The sequence below is a fragment of the Pelodiscus sinensis genome, chromosome 1 (assembly GCF_049634645.1).
Source record: "Pelodiscus sinensis isolate JC-2024 chromosome 1, ASM4963464v1, whole genome shotgun sequence".
NCBI lineage: Eukaryota > Metazoa > Chordata > Testudines > Trionychidae > Pelodiscus > Pelodiscus sinensis.
This window is the reverse complement of record NC_134711.1, coordinates 307,827,739-307,839,926: the sequence shown is the minus strand read 5'-3', so window position 1 is coordinate 307,839,926 and position 12,188 is coordinate 307,827,739.

Genomic DNA, 12,188 nt, shown 5'->3' with positions numbered 1-12,188 from the left:
TGCTTTCTGCTTTTTCTTAATCACCTCTCTGAGATGCTTGCTCATCCAGCTTGGTCTAAAACACCTGCCTATAAATTTTTTCCCTTTTCTTGGGGTACAGGCTTGACAGCTTCTGCAACTTTAACTTAAAATAATCCCAGGCCTCCTCTACCTCAAGATCCATAATTTCTTTAGTCCAATCAACTTCCCTAACTAATTTCCTTAATTTATTAAAGTTAGCCCTTTTGAAATCAAAAACCCTCGTCTTCAGTCTAGTGAATTTCTAAAATGGCAACTGTCTGGGAACATGCAAATCAAGCACAGGATATTTAAATCCTGGGCTTGATTTGCAATTCCAGTCACCCTCATTAGCCTCCCTAGATCAATCTAGGAGGCTAGTGTAGACGTACCCTGCATGACTTTTGCCCCTTAACTTCTTATTTCTGTTCTTTAATGGTTTTGGATGGATAGCATGGATGGCATTTTCCTGCTGAAACATCAACAGTCACTAAACAGGTTTGTTTCTTAATTTTATTGTTAGAAAAGCATTGCCACCCATGTGGTTTTCACAGAATGATTTTGTGTAGCAATGCATCCTTTAGAAGGATCTAGGTCAATATTTTGATGTGTTGAGTGCATTTTATCTTTGTAGTTCATTATCTGTAAACAAACAGAGAGATTGTATGGTTTGAGTTTGAATAAACTCTTCACCAAATACTTTCTAGTACATTAGCTACTGGTTCTTTGTGCATCTAATATTAAAAAACTGAGTTGCTTTGATTAGACACAAGAGTCACATGGTATGTTTAAGTAATTTTTAATTGCTATTCATATTTGTAGATTATGCATTTGCATTTATTCCCCATGAATATTCCACATTGTTTGCCTAAAATTCATTGTGTCTGCTAACATTTCTGCTAGCATATTTGTTTGCTTAAAGGTTGCAAATAAATATGCTCAAAGTGAATTCTTATCAACATTTTAAAAATATTCACTGCACAGATGTTCTGAATTCTCTCAGGTTTAGAAACTACCAAAAATACATACATGTAGCTATGCTATGAGCTACTATTTATTCCATTTTTCCTCAGAGGCAACTCATCTAGGATAAATCTCACCAAAAAGTTGGATCTCTTACCAAAAATAGCCACTCTTTATTTTTAAAAGATAAACTCAAATCAGTCAACTTTTAGGCTGCATCTAGACTGTCAAGTTTTTCCGCAAAAGCACGTGCTTTTGCGGAAAAACTTGCCAGCTGTCTACACTGGCTGCTTGAATTTACGCAAGAACACTGATGATCTCATGTAAGATTGTCAGTGTTCTTGCAGAAATACTATGCTGCTCCCGTTTGGGCAAAAGCCCTCTTGTGCAAATGCTTTTGCACAAGAAGGCCAGTATAGACAATGTGGTATTGTTTTGCGCAAAAAAGCCCCGATGGTGAAAATGGTGATCGGGGCTTTCTTGCGCAAAAAGTGCTTTTGCAGAAAAGCGTCTGTGCCAATCTAGACACTCTTCCATTAAAAGCATTTGCGGAAAATCATGCCAGTCTAGACATAGCCTTAATCATAGAATCATAGGACTGGAAGGGACCTCGAGAGGTCATCGAGTCCAGCCCCCCGCCCTCAAGGCAGGACCAAGCTCTGTCTACACCATCCCTGACAGATGTCTATCTAACCTGTTCTTAAATATCTCCAGAGAGGGAGATTCCACCACCTCCCTTGGCAATTTATTCCAATATTTGACCACCCTGACAGTTAGGAATTTTTTCCTAATGTCCAATCTAAACCTCCCTTGCTGCACTTTAAGCCCATTACTCCTTGTCCTGTCCTCAGAAACCAAGAGGAACAAATTTTCTCCTTCCTCCTTGTGACACCCTTTTAGATATTTGAAAACCACTATCATGTTCCCCTCTTAATCTTCTTTTTTCCAAACTTAACAAGCCCAGTTCATGAAGCCTGGCTTCATAGGTCATGTTCTCTAAACCTTTAATCATTCTTGTCGCTCTTCTCTGTACCCTTTCCAATTTCTCCACATCTTTCTTGAAATGTGGCGCCCAGAACTGGACACAGTACTCCAGCTGAGGCCTAACTAGTGCAGAGTAGAGCGGCAGAATGACTTCACGAGTTTTGCTTACAACACACCTGTTAATACAACCTAAAATCATATTTGCTTTTTTTGCAACAGCATCACACTGTTGACTCATATTCAACTTGTGGTCCACTATGACCCCTAGATCCCTTTCCGCCATGCTCCTTCCTAGACAGTCGCTTCCCATCTTGTATGTATGGAACTGATTGTTTGGGGAAAGATAGCCAAGTTAGAATCATAGAATCAAAGGGCTGGAAAAGACTTGAGAATGACATCAAGTCCAGCCTCCTGCCCAAAGCAGGACCAATCCCAGCTAAATCACCCCAGACAGGGCTTTGTCAAGCCAGGACTTAAAAACCTCTACAGAAGGAGATTCCACAACCTCCCTAAGTAACCCATTCCAGTACTTTACCACTCTCCTAGTGAAATAATTTTTCCTAATCTCCAACCTAGTCTGCCCCCACTGTAACTTGAGACCATGCTCCTTGTTCTGCCATCCCTCTCTACTCAGAACAGCCTCTATCTATCCTCTTTGTAACCTCCCTTCAGGAAGTTGAAGGCTGCTATCAATTCCCCCCCACTCCTTTCTTCTGCAGACTAAATAAGACCAAATTCCTTAGCCTCTCCAAGTGGGTCATGTACTCCATCCTCCTAATCATTTTGGTTGCCCTCTGCTGAACCCTCTCCAACGCATCCACATCCTTTCTGTAGTGGGGGGCCCAGAACTGGATGCAGTACTCCAGTGCCGAATAAAGGGGAATAATCACTTCTCTAGATCACCTAGAAATGCTCTTCCTCATGCACCCTCATATGCCATTAGCCTTCTTGTCTACAAGGACACACTGTTCACTCATATCCAGCTTCTCATCCACTGTAATCCCCAGGTCCATTTCTGCTGAACTGCTACTTAGCCAGTTGGTCCCCAGCCTGTAACAATGCCTGGGATTCTTCTGTTGCAAGTGCAAGATTCTGCACTTGTCCTTGTTGAACCTCATCAGATTTCTTTTGGCCCAATCCTCCAATTTGTCTAGGTCATTCTGGACCCTAACCCTGCCCTCCAATGTATCTACCTCTCCCCCTAGCTTAGTGTCATCTTAGTGTCAACTTGCTGAAGGTGCAACCCATACCCTCATCCAGGTCATTAATAAAGATGTTTAACAAAACTGGCCCTAGAACCAATCCTTGGGGCACTCTCCTTGAAACTGACTGCCAACCAGATATCAAGCTGTTGATTACTACCCATTAGGCCTGTCAATCTAGCCAACTTTCTATCCATCTTACAGTCCATTTATCCAATCCATACTCCCTTAACTTGCTGGCAAGAATATTGTGGGAGACCATATTAAAAGCTTTGCTAAAATCAAGGTATATCACATCCACTGACTTCCCCATGTCCACAGACTCAGTTACCTCATCATAGAAGCTAATCAGATTGGTCAGGCATGACTTGCACTTGGTGAAACCATGTTGACTATTCCTGATCAGTTTCCCCTCTTCCAAGTGCATCAAAATGGATTCCTTTAGGAGCCTCTCCATGATTTTTCCAGGGACTGAGGTAAGGCTGACCGATTTGTAGTTCCCAGGATTGTCCTTCTTCCATTTTTTAAAGATGGGCACTACATTTGCCTTTTTCCAATCATCCGGGACCTCTCCCGATCTCCATGAGAGTTCAGAGATAACGGCCAAAGGCTCTGCAATGACATTTGCCAACTCCATCAGTACCCTCAGATGCATTAAATCCAAACCCATGGATTTGTGTGTGTCTAGCTTTTCTAAATAGTTCCTAACCTGTTCTTTCTCCACTGAGGGCTGTTGCCTAGTGCAGTAGTCTGGGAGCTGACCTTATCTGTGAAGTCAGAGGTAAAAAAAGCATTGAGTACTTCCGTTTTTCCCACATCATCTGTCACTAAGTTACCTCCGTCATCCAGTAAGGGCCCCACACCCTCTCTCACATGGCTAACATGCCATTGGAAACCTTTCCTGTTACCCTTCACATCCCTTGCTGGCCGCAATTTCAATTGCGCTTTCACCTTCCTGATTACTCCCCTGCATTCTTGAGCAATATATTTATACTCCTCCCTAGTCATCTACCCAAGTTTATACTTATAAGCTTCCTTTTTGTATTTAAGCTCGCCAAGGATTTCCCTAGAAATCCAGTCTGGTGGCCTACCATATTTGCTTTTCTTATGGTTTGTTCCTGTGCCTTCAATAAAGCTTCTTAAAAATACTGCCAGCTCTCCTGGACTCCTTTCCCCTTCATGTTAGCATCCCAGGGGATCTTGCCCATCAGTTCTCTGAGGGAGTCAAAGCCTGCTTTTCTGAAGTCCAGGGTGTGTATTTTGCTGTGCTGCTTTCTTCCTTTTGTCAGGATCCTGAAATCTACCATCTCATGATCAAATTGTTTTAGTTGGTAAATATCTGTTGTTGGATGATACAAGCTTTTACTCTACACAGAGCTCTTCTTCAGATCTGAGGAAGGAAGCAGGACATCTGAACTAGCTACAAATTGTGAGAGAATGTTTAGTAATCCTGTAGATGACACCTTTCATTTTATAAGGAAAAAAATCATAACGTTGTCTTGAAAACAATTTGGCTTAATTCATGATCTAAGAACAACTGCAGAATCTCCCTAACATTCCTATATAAGCATTTTTCTGCAGAATACATAGTACATATATTATGTGTGTGTAGTTTTTTAATAATATAAAAGCCAGAGCTATTTTTCACAGAACACTTGCTATGAGAGCTAGTGGTGACCACCTGAGAACCATTTGACAAACAATTTCCTTTAAATAACTAAACCTCAACTCTTTAGGGTACCTTCAGTGTCTCACATTTTTCCCCAAGAAAAAGATAGACAAACATCAAAGAGACTCATTTCACCAGTGTACTAAAAATTTAGCAGGAGAAATTCAAGATGTTGCCCAGCATGCAAGAAATTGCAAGCATATTTCCTAGGCTGATATCCCTGAGAACATTAAAGACATGGCTCTTTCAGCTACAGAATGGAAAACCAAACTCTTCAATAAATCAAATGACTCAATGCCCCTGCCCAATTGTTACTGTATCAAGATTTACCCTCTTCCTATAGGATGATTTATGAGAGTGGTGGAAAACATTGATCTATTCTTAAAACATGGCAGAAGACATGGACCCAAGAGGAGCACATATGTAACTAATGGAACTGATCAACAATGTTCCCAAGAAAAAGTACTTACTGTTCTCTTGTGTGTTCAAAGAGTTGTATTTTTAAAGGAAATTGAAGAGTCTAATCTTTATTCATAAATTACAGGGCAACCACATTCTTGAACCCATCAGCAGAAATACACATGAATATATGGGCATGGCTACACTAGGAAATAACATCTTTTGAATTAACTCCTGAAATAACTATTTCAAAATAGCATGGCCACACTACAGGGAAGCCTCAAAATTAGTCTGAGGCAGGCTCCCTTAATGTGGACGCGCTACCTCAACTTAGAGCCCAAGGAAACACTAGGGAGTAATTACTTTGAATGACTCTGGGGAGTAGCTTTTTTCAAAATAGCATCAATAGAGCATCCACACTACCGCTATTTCAAAAGAACTATTTTGAAATAAGCATTATTCCTTCTGGAAAGTGGGAGTTATTATTTCGAAATTACCAGCCCATTATTTCAAAATAGACACTATGCTTGTTATTTTGAAATAAGAGGAGTTATTTTGAAATAACTCTCTAGTGTAGACCAGGGCTCAGTTGTATATATACATCCAGAGTGAAATTAACTTAAATTTCTTACTGGTACTGTTGCATTGCAATTCCCCCTTGGGGGTGAGGGAAGGAGTTTGGGGGTTATGATAGAAATTTAATTGTGGGATGGAATGTTAGGAGCTCATGGCAAGGGGCTAGGGGATTTGTGGGTGCGAGGGACCTCAGGGTAGAGGCCTTGGAAGTTCAGGGCAGGCATTGGGAATGTAGGGGGTGCAGGAGTCAGGGCAAGGGGTGGGAGGTGCAGAAGTCAAGCTGGGAGTGTGAGGCTTAGGTCAGGGGTGTGGAGGGTGTAGGGCAGGAGTAGGGCAGAGGATTGGGTATGGCAGGGCTCGGGGCAAGAGTGTGCAGGGTGTGGGTGGTGCAAGAGTCAGAGCAGAGGGTTGCGGGGTATGTGTGAGAGGCTCAAGGCAGGAGACTGGGGGATGTGTGGAACTCGGGCCTGGGAGTGCATCCACTGTGCTGCCTGGCTGCTGGATCAGTAGGGCTGGCCAGGTCATCCAAAGCCCTGCCCCCAATTCAGCACATTGGCTTCCTTTCACCTTTGCATGTATGCCTTTCCAAAGCCATGTGAATTCTAAAGAACCAGGAATAACTGGGGTAACAGTAAACAAAAGGATGAAATTGCCAGTATACATCATCTGTTCTTTATCACAATGGATCAAGACATTGTTAGTTCTGCTCTTAGCTGAAGCACCTCAATGTGACGGTGGGCTGCGGGGGAAGGAGAGCCAGCATGCAGCTCATCTGGGCTTCAGGGGAGTGGTTCAACTGGGCTGGGGGGGGAAAGGGGGGAAGGCAGGAAGATCAGTTGGGGGGCAGAGTAGGGGGGCCTGGTCAGGAAAAATCCCTCATCCAAGACCAGTCAGGTGCCAAGGGTATTCCCATCTCTGCATCAAATATTAGGAATGAGACACATCCACTCTGACTTGATTAGCCTCATTAACACGGGTCTTACACTTGACAAGTAACATCTTAAGTTGTTCTTATATATACCCCTTCCTCTGAAATTTCCACTCCAACTCATTAGATGAAGTGGATTTTGCCCCAGAAAGTTTATGCCCTAATAAATCTGTTAGGGTATGTCTACACTACCCCGCTAGTTCGAACCAGCGGGGTAATGTATGCATACCGAACTTGCTAATGAAGCCCGGGATTTGAATTTCCCGGGCTTCATTAGCATAAAGCCTGTGCCGCCATTTTTAAAAGCCGGCTAGTGCGAACCCCGTGCCGCGCAGCTACACGTGGCACGGGCTAGATAGTTCGAACTACGTAGCCATTCCGAACTATCTAGCCTGTGCCGCGTGTAGCCGCGCGGCACGGGGTTCGCACTAGCCAGCTTTTAAAAATGGCGGCGCCGGCTTTATGCTAATGAAGCCCGGGAAATTCAAATCCCGGGCTTCATTAGCAAGTTCGGTATGCATACATTACCCCGCTAGTTCGAACTAGCGGGGTAGTGTAGACATACCCCCAGTCTCCACAGTGCCACAGGACTCCTTGTTTTTGCAGATACAGACTAACATGGCTATGTCTCTGAAACAGTGTTCCTTTGGGCAGTTTACTTAAAGTGTCTGTGTCTTCATTCCCCATCTGTAATTTGGGGAATGACTGTAATTCATAGGTGTAGATAAATGCTTCAATAATTGTGATGAACTGAGATACTATGGTAATAGAGCCTATATAAGTACTTTAGATGGTTTGGCTCATGGAGAGGCAAAATCATGATCCAAATGATATTTCCAGTAGTGTGTAGAAAAACATATAAAAGTAAGGACTATACTAGAAACCACATTCCATTAGAATATGCAGTTTCAATGACTATTGAAATTTGGTATATTTCTCTATCATTTTATTTTAAAGAAATAGATTGTTATTCTGACATTTTTGGAATTGAGCTTTTCAGTTTTTTCTCTGTTCCAATTTTTTTATTTTATATTATTTTCTCTAATACACTAAAACAAAATCAAGATAAAATGTTTTAAAAAATCCGAAACATTTTTTTCTGAATTTCCCATCACTGAGGATTTTACAATTCAATCTTTTCTCAGATACAGAATGAAACCAAGTTTCAAAACCTCAAAATCCTTCACAAAATAGAACTTCTGTGCTCCACACAGCTCTGTTTAAAATTTCAATAAAATAAAATAAAATAAAAATGCAGTCTAAAGATATAATATTCTATATAGGTGAAGGTCTAACCTTAGACAGGGATTCGCTGTTTATCACTTCCTCAGTATATTCATTTGTGTTACTTTGCATGTTAAATGCTTAAGAATAAAGGTTAATTGAAGGTTGGAGAAGGATCTGTTATTGCTTAGTTGACATATTGCCTTGGTGTTATGAATAATCTGGAAGTAGTTCAATGATATTGAAGCTGCTTACACCAGATTTGAATGTGACCTGCAGTCTTTCTTCTGAATGTGCTGTCACTCCTTTGTTTTACAAGGCTTTATAGGGTTTTTTCCATAATGCATTATTAATGGCAGGGGGAACACAGAGATGGAGAAAAGATAACATATTTCACAGCTCCCAAACCAGTCGGATTTTGAAAAAGAAAGAAAAAAGTCAAACATACATACTTGAAGGTTGCTTTCTTGAATGACAACAAAAGATATGGAAGAACTACATTGAGGCTTTGAAACTAGAGGATTACCAGAACAAGAAGAGTTTTAAATTAATCAGGACAAGCCTGTATAAGCAGATCCAAAGTACCAGAGGGCCTGAACATTGTTTTCCTTAAACCTTTCCTTCTATGTAGACCACCCGATTATGAAGTAAAGAAATCCTACAATGGACACCCTGTGAATTAATGCAGATCTGTCACATAGGAGCTAAATTGGGGACAATTAAGTCATATTAGAATAATTGTTTTTGTTTGCTACACTAGATACTAGAAGGCAGACCTTTACAGAGATGTCAAGCATTGGTTGTTCTTAAGAGTGAGATAAGATTAGAGGCCAAAGAATGAGACTTTCCAGGTGGCTGGTTAAGTTATGGCTTAAATCAGGGACTTTTATCATTGGTCTTTGGTGACATCCAGTTGTCCAAGTTTTTAATCCAACCAGCACACAAGAGTTTATTTTAAAATGTGAGCTGTGAGAATTCTACATGTAGTGCAAACCAGGGGATTTTGATTAAAAACACCCTATTTTCTAGGGTTGCCAGATGGTCTCCCAAAAAATACCGGACACCCGGTATTTTTTGGTGTAGCGGGAAAAAAAAAAGAAACGTGGGATAAGCGATGATTGGAACTCCACCTCCCAGCTGGGACTCACAGGCTGGGAGACGGGGCCACAATTGGCCCTGGGAGCCGGTGATTGTGCAGAAGCCTGGTGGGGGCGGACTCCCAGCCACTCCCTCCGCCCCAGCTAGGCTTCTGAAATGCCCAGAGCAGTGATCGCGGCCCCGCCTCCCAGCTGGGACTCACAGGCTAGGAGGTGGTGCCGCCATCAGCGCTGGGAGCCAGTGATTGCACAGAAGCCTGGCGGGAGTCCCAGCCACTCCCCCCGCTCCCGCCCCCACCAGGCTTCTGCGCAATCACAGGGTACTAGCGCCACTTGTGGCCCCACCTTTCAGCCGCTCCCCCCACCCATGCCAGGCTTCCATCTGGTGCGCAGCTGGAAAAAATCAGAGAATACCAGACATTGCACATGTCCGGTAGTCTCTGGTTTTTTTTTACTGGACTAAAAGCTCAAATACTGGACTGTTCGGTAGAATACCGGACACCTGGCAACCCTACTCTTCCTATTGGAACATAAACCCGGATGGTTGGAGATCTGAGAACATTGATGTGTCCAGAGTAGTTTAAATTTTGAATTTTATTTTGCAGAACCCGCAAACTTTTGATCAAGACTTGCTAGGTTTTTCTTTGGGGGGTAGGAGGGCGAGTACTGGCTCACAATCTCCACTCTCACATAACTTCCTTTCACCCTTGTATAGAATTCAAGCCTGTAGTCTTTATGGTTACCCCAGTACACAAGCTTTGAAAACAACTTTCCAGACTCTAAGCCCCAGGCCTGAGGCCTACAATGTATTGTTTCTTGCAGCACCTGAGTACAAATATTTTAAATCTTTACACACATGAGATAAGGTTAGAAATACATGTGGAAGTGAGATTGCATGCAATGAATGAGACTCATACCCAGTGAGGGAGACTTGATATGTCAGTCTTTAGTTGGTGTAAACTGTCATAGGTCCAATGGTGCAGTAACAGTTTATAATGGCAGCGGGTCTACCCCTAGATCTTGTGTTTTGTCTCTTCCTTCTCCCATCCCCTTTTGTTTTATGATAAATTGAACGTAAACTCTGCTGAGCCTCACCATGCATTTCTAGCTGATGACTCATTAAGATTTTATCTCTTCAGTGACATGTTATTGAACCCAGTTTCCTTAGGGGGCCAGTCTAGTGATTACAGGAATAACCTGTGACTGCTTAATCACCCACTTCATTATCTTCCTATTAATAATAAATACCCGAAGGTGGATACTTATAATTACATTGCTAGTTTAGGAAGGCACTAGCACATAATAACTGGCAATGTAGAAACACAAATTCAGTTTGAAATAGCATGCAGGCAGTTGTGACTTGTAAGGTGTGGGGAAAGGCCAGAGAACATAAACCTCTTTATGTGAATAGAGAACTATCGTCTAAACAATGCTGATAATGTTCTAAGTAGGAAAAAAATCCTAGAAGACTGAATAGCTTAGTAAATATAACATGCTAAGTTTAGAAAATATCCATGGGCTGGCCGAGGACAAGGCGTTGGCAGAGTGGGACTGAGGCTAGATCACTGTACAGTATTGTTTCCCATTCCACAGTTAGTGGAACAGTCCCTTGGGTTCTATCCTCACCAACAAAAGTTACAGCAGCCCCATGTGTGTTCCACTTTGGGACAGAACCATCCTTATGGCATGGGCTGTAAGGTGGCAAGCACATTGCTGGAAAGAAATGATTTTGTTACAATGTACTTTGTAAAACCTGAATATACAGTTCTTAATTCCTATACCATAGTGGCCTGCAGCTGCACCCTGTGTATTACTCAGGTCAGGTAATAATAATCCCTTAGGACTATATACTCAGCGGCGGATACAGGGCAGGGTAAGCAGGGCGGCTGCCCTAGGCCCCGCGCTTCAAAAGGCCCCGCGCCAGCCCCGCTCATCCTGCCGTATATCTGCTGCTGCTGCCCTTACCTGCTGGAGCCACCTCCACCGCTGCCTTTTGCTGCGAGCCCACAAGCAGCTCCGTTAGCCAGTGGCGCGTGCGCAGCAGCGACTCATTGCCAGAGAGGCAAAGGGCGACACCTAGCCATGGCACCCGGGTATCCTGCTGCTCCACCCTCCTGCCCCGCCCAGAGAGAGGCTGTCTCTCCCCCAGGGGGAGCCCAGATCCCTTTCCCGCCACGCCCAGGGGTAGAGCGACCCGCCTGCCAGGGAGACCTCGTCTCCTCCTGCCAGTCCCCACCTCCCCTCACTTGTGGGCGCAGTGCAATCCAGCTCCACAGACAGCACCCCCCCACACACACACATCCCTGGGTGCAGGGGGAGTTTCCAGCTGCCCCTGACCAGCTAAGAGCTGTTCGAGAGGCTGAAATGGTCATTTTGGCCTATCTGATGAGTCAGACACCCCTGCCCGCTGGTCCTCCCTATGGCCCATCTGTGCGCCATCCTCCATGTAGCCACACCCTGCCTGCCCCCCAACCTGAGTACCCACATGCTGCCTGCCCCCCAAGTCCCAACACCCACATGCTGCCTGGCCCCCCAAATCCCAACACCTAATGCTGCCTGGCCCCCCAAATCCCAACACCTAATGCTGCCTCCCTGCAATACCCAGCGCTGCCTGCCCCCCCCAAGCCTCAACACCCACACGCGCCCTGCCCCCCCCCCCAGTCTCAACACCTACACTACACCTGGCCCCCGCAAGTCCCAATGCTGCCTGGCTGCCGAACACCCACCGCTGCATGCCAAATACCAGCCATGGGCAGCCAAAGAGAATCTACTGTGAGCCAAGAAGCATTTTGTAGGTCTTTCGATTATATCAATTGAAAATGACCTGTGTAAAGAAATGGACTTTACTGACATAATTGAAGAATGTGTTGCCAAAAGAACTAGACAGCTATAGTAGACTTAAATACAAATGAAAATGTTTAATTATTAATGCAGAATTGTGTTCAAGAATGAATTACAATATAATTAAAATAAAAATTATCCAACTAAATTAAGTTTCTATCAAATTTACCCAATTCACATTTAATATGAAAAATAGCCTTCAATTTGTGCATTTGATGTCTTTTTTCTATTTTGTCTCCAAAGGGGGGCCCCGCAAAATTGTGCTGCCCTGGGACCCGCAAAACTCTCATCCGCCCCTGTACATACAA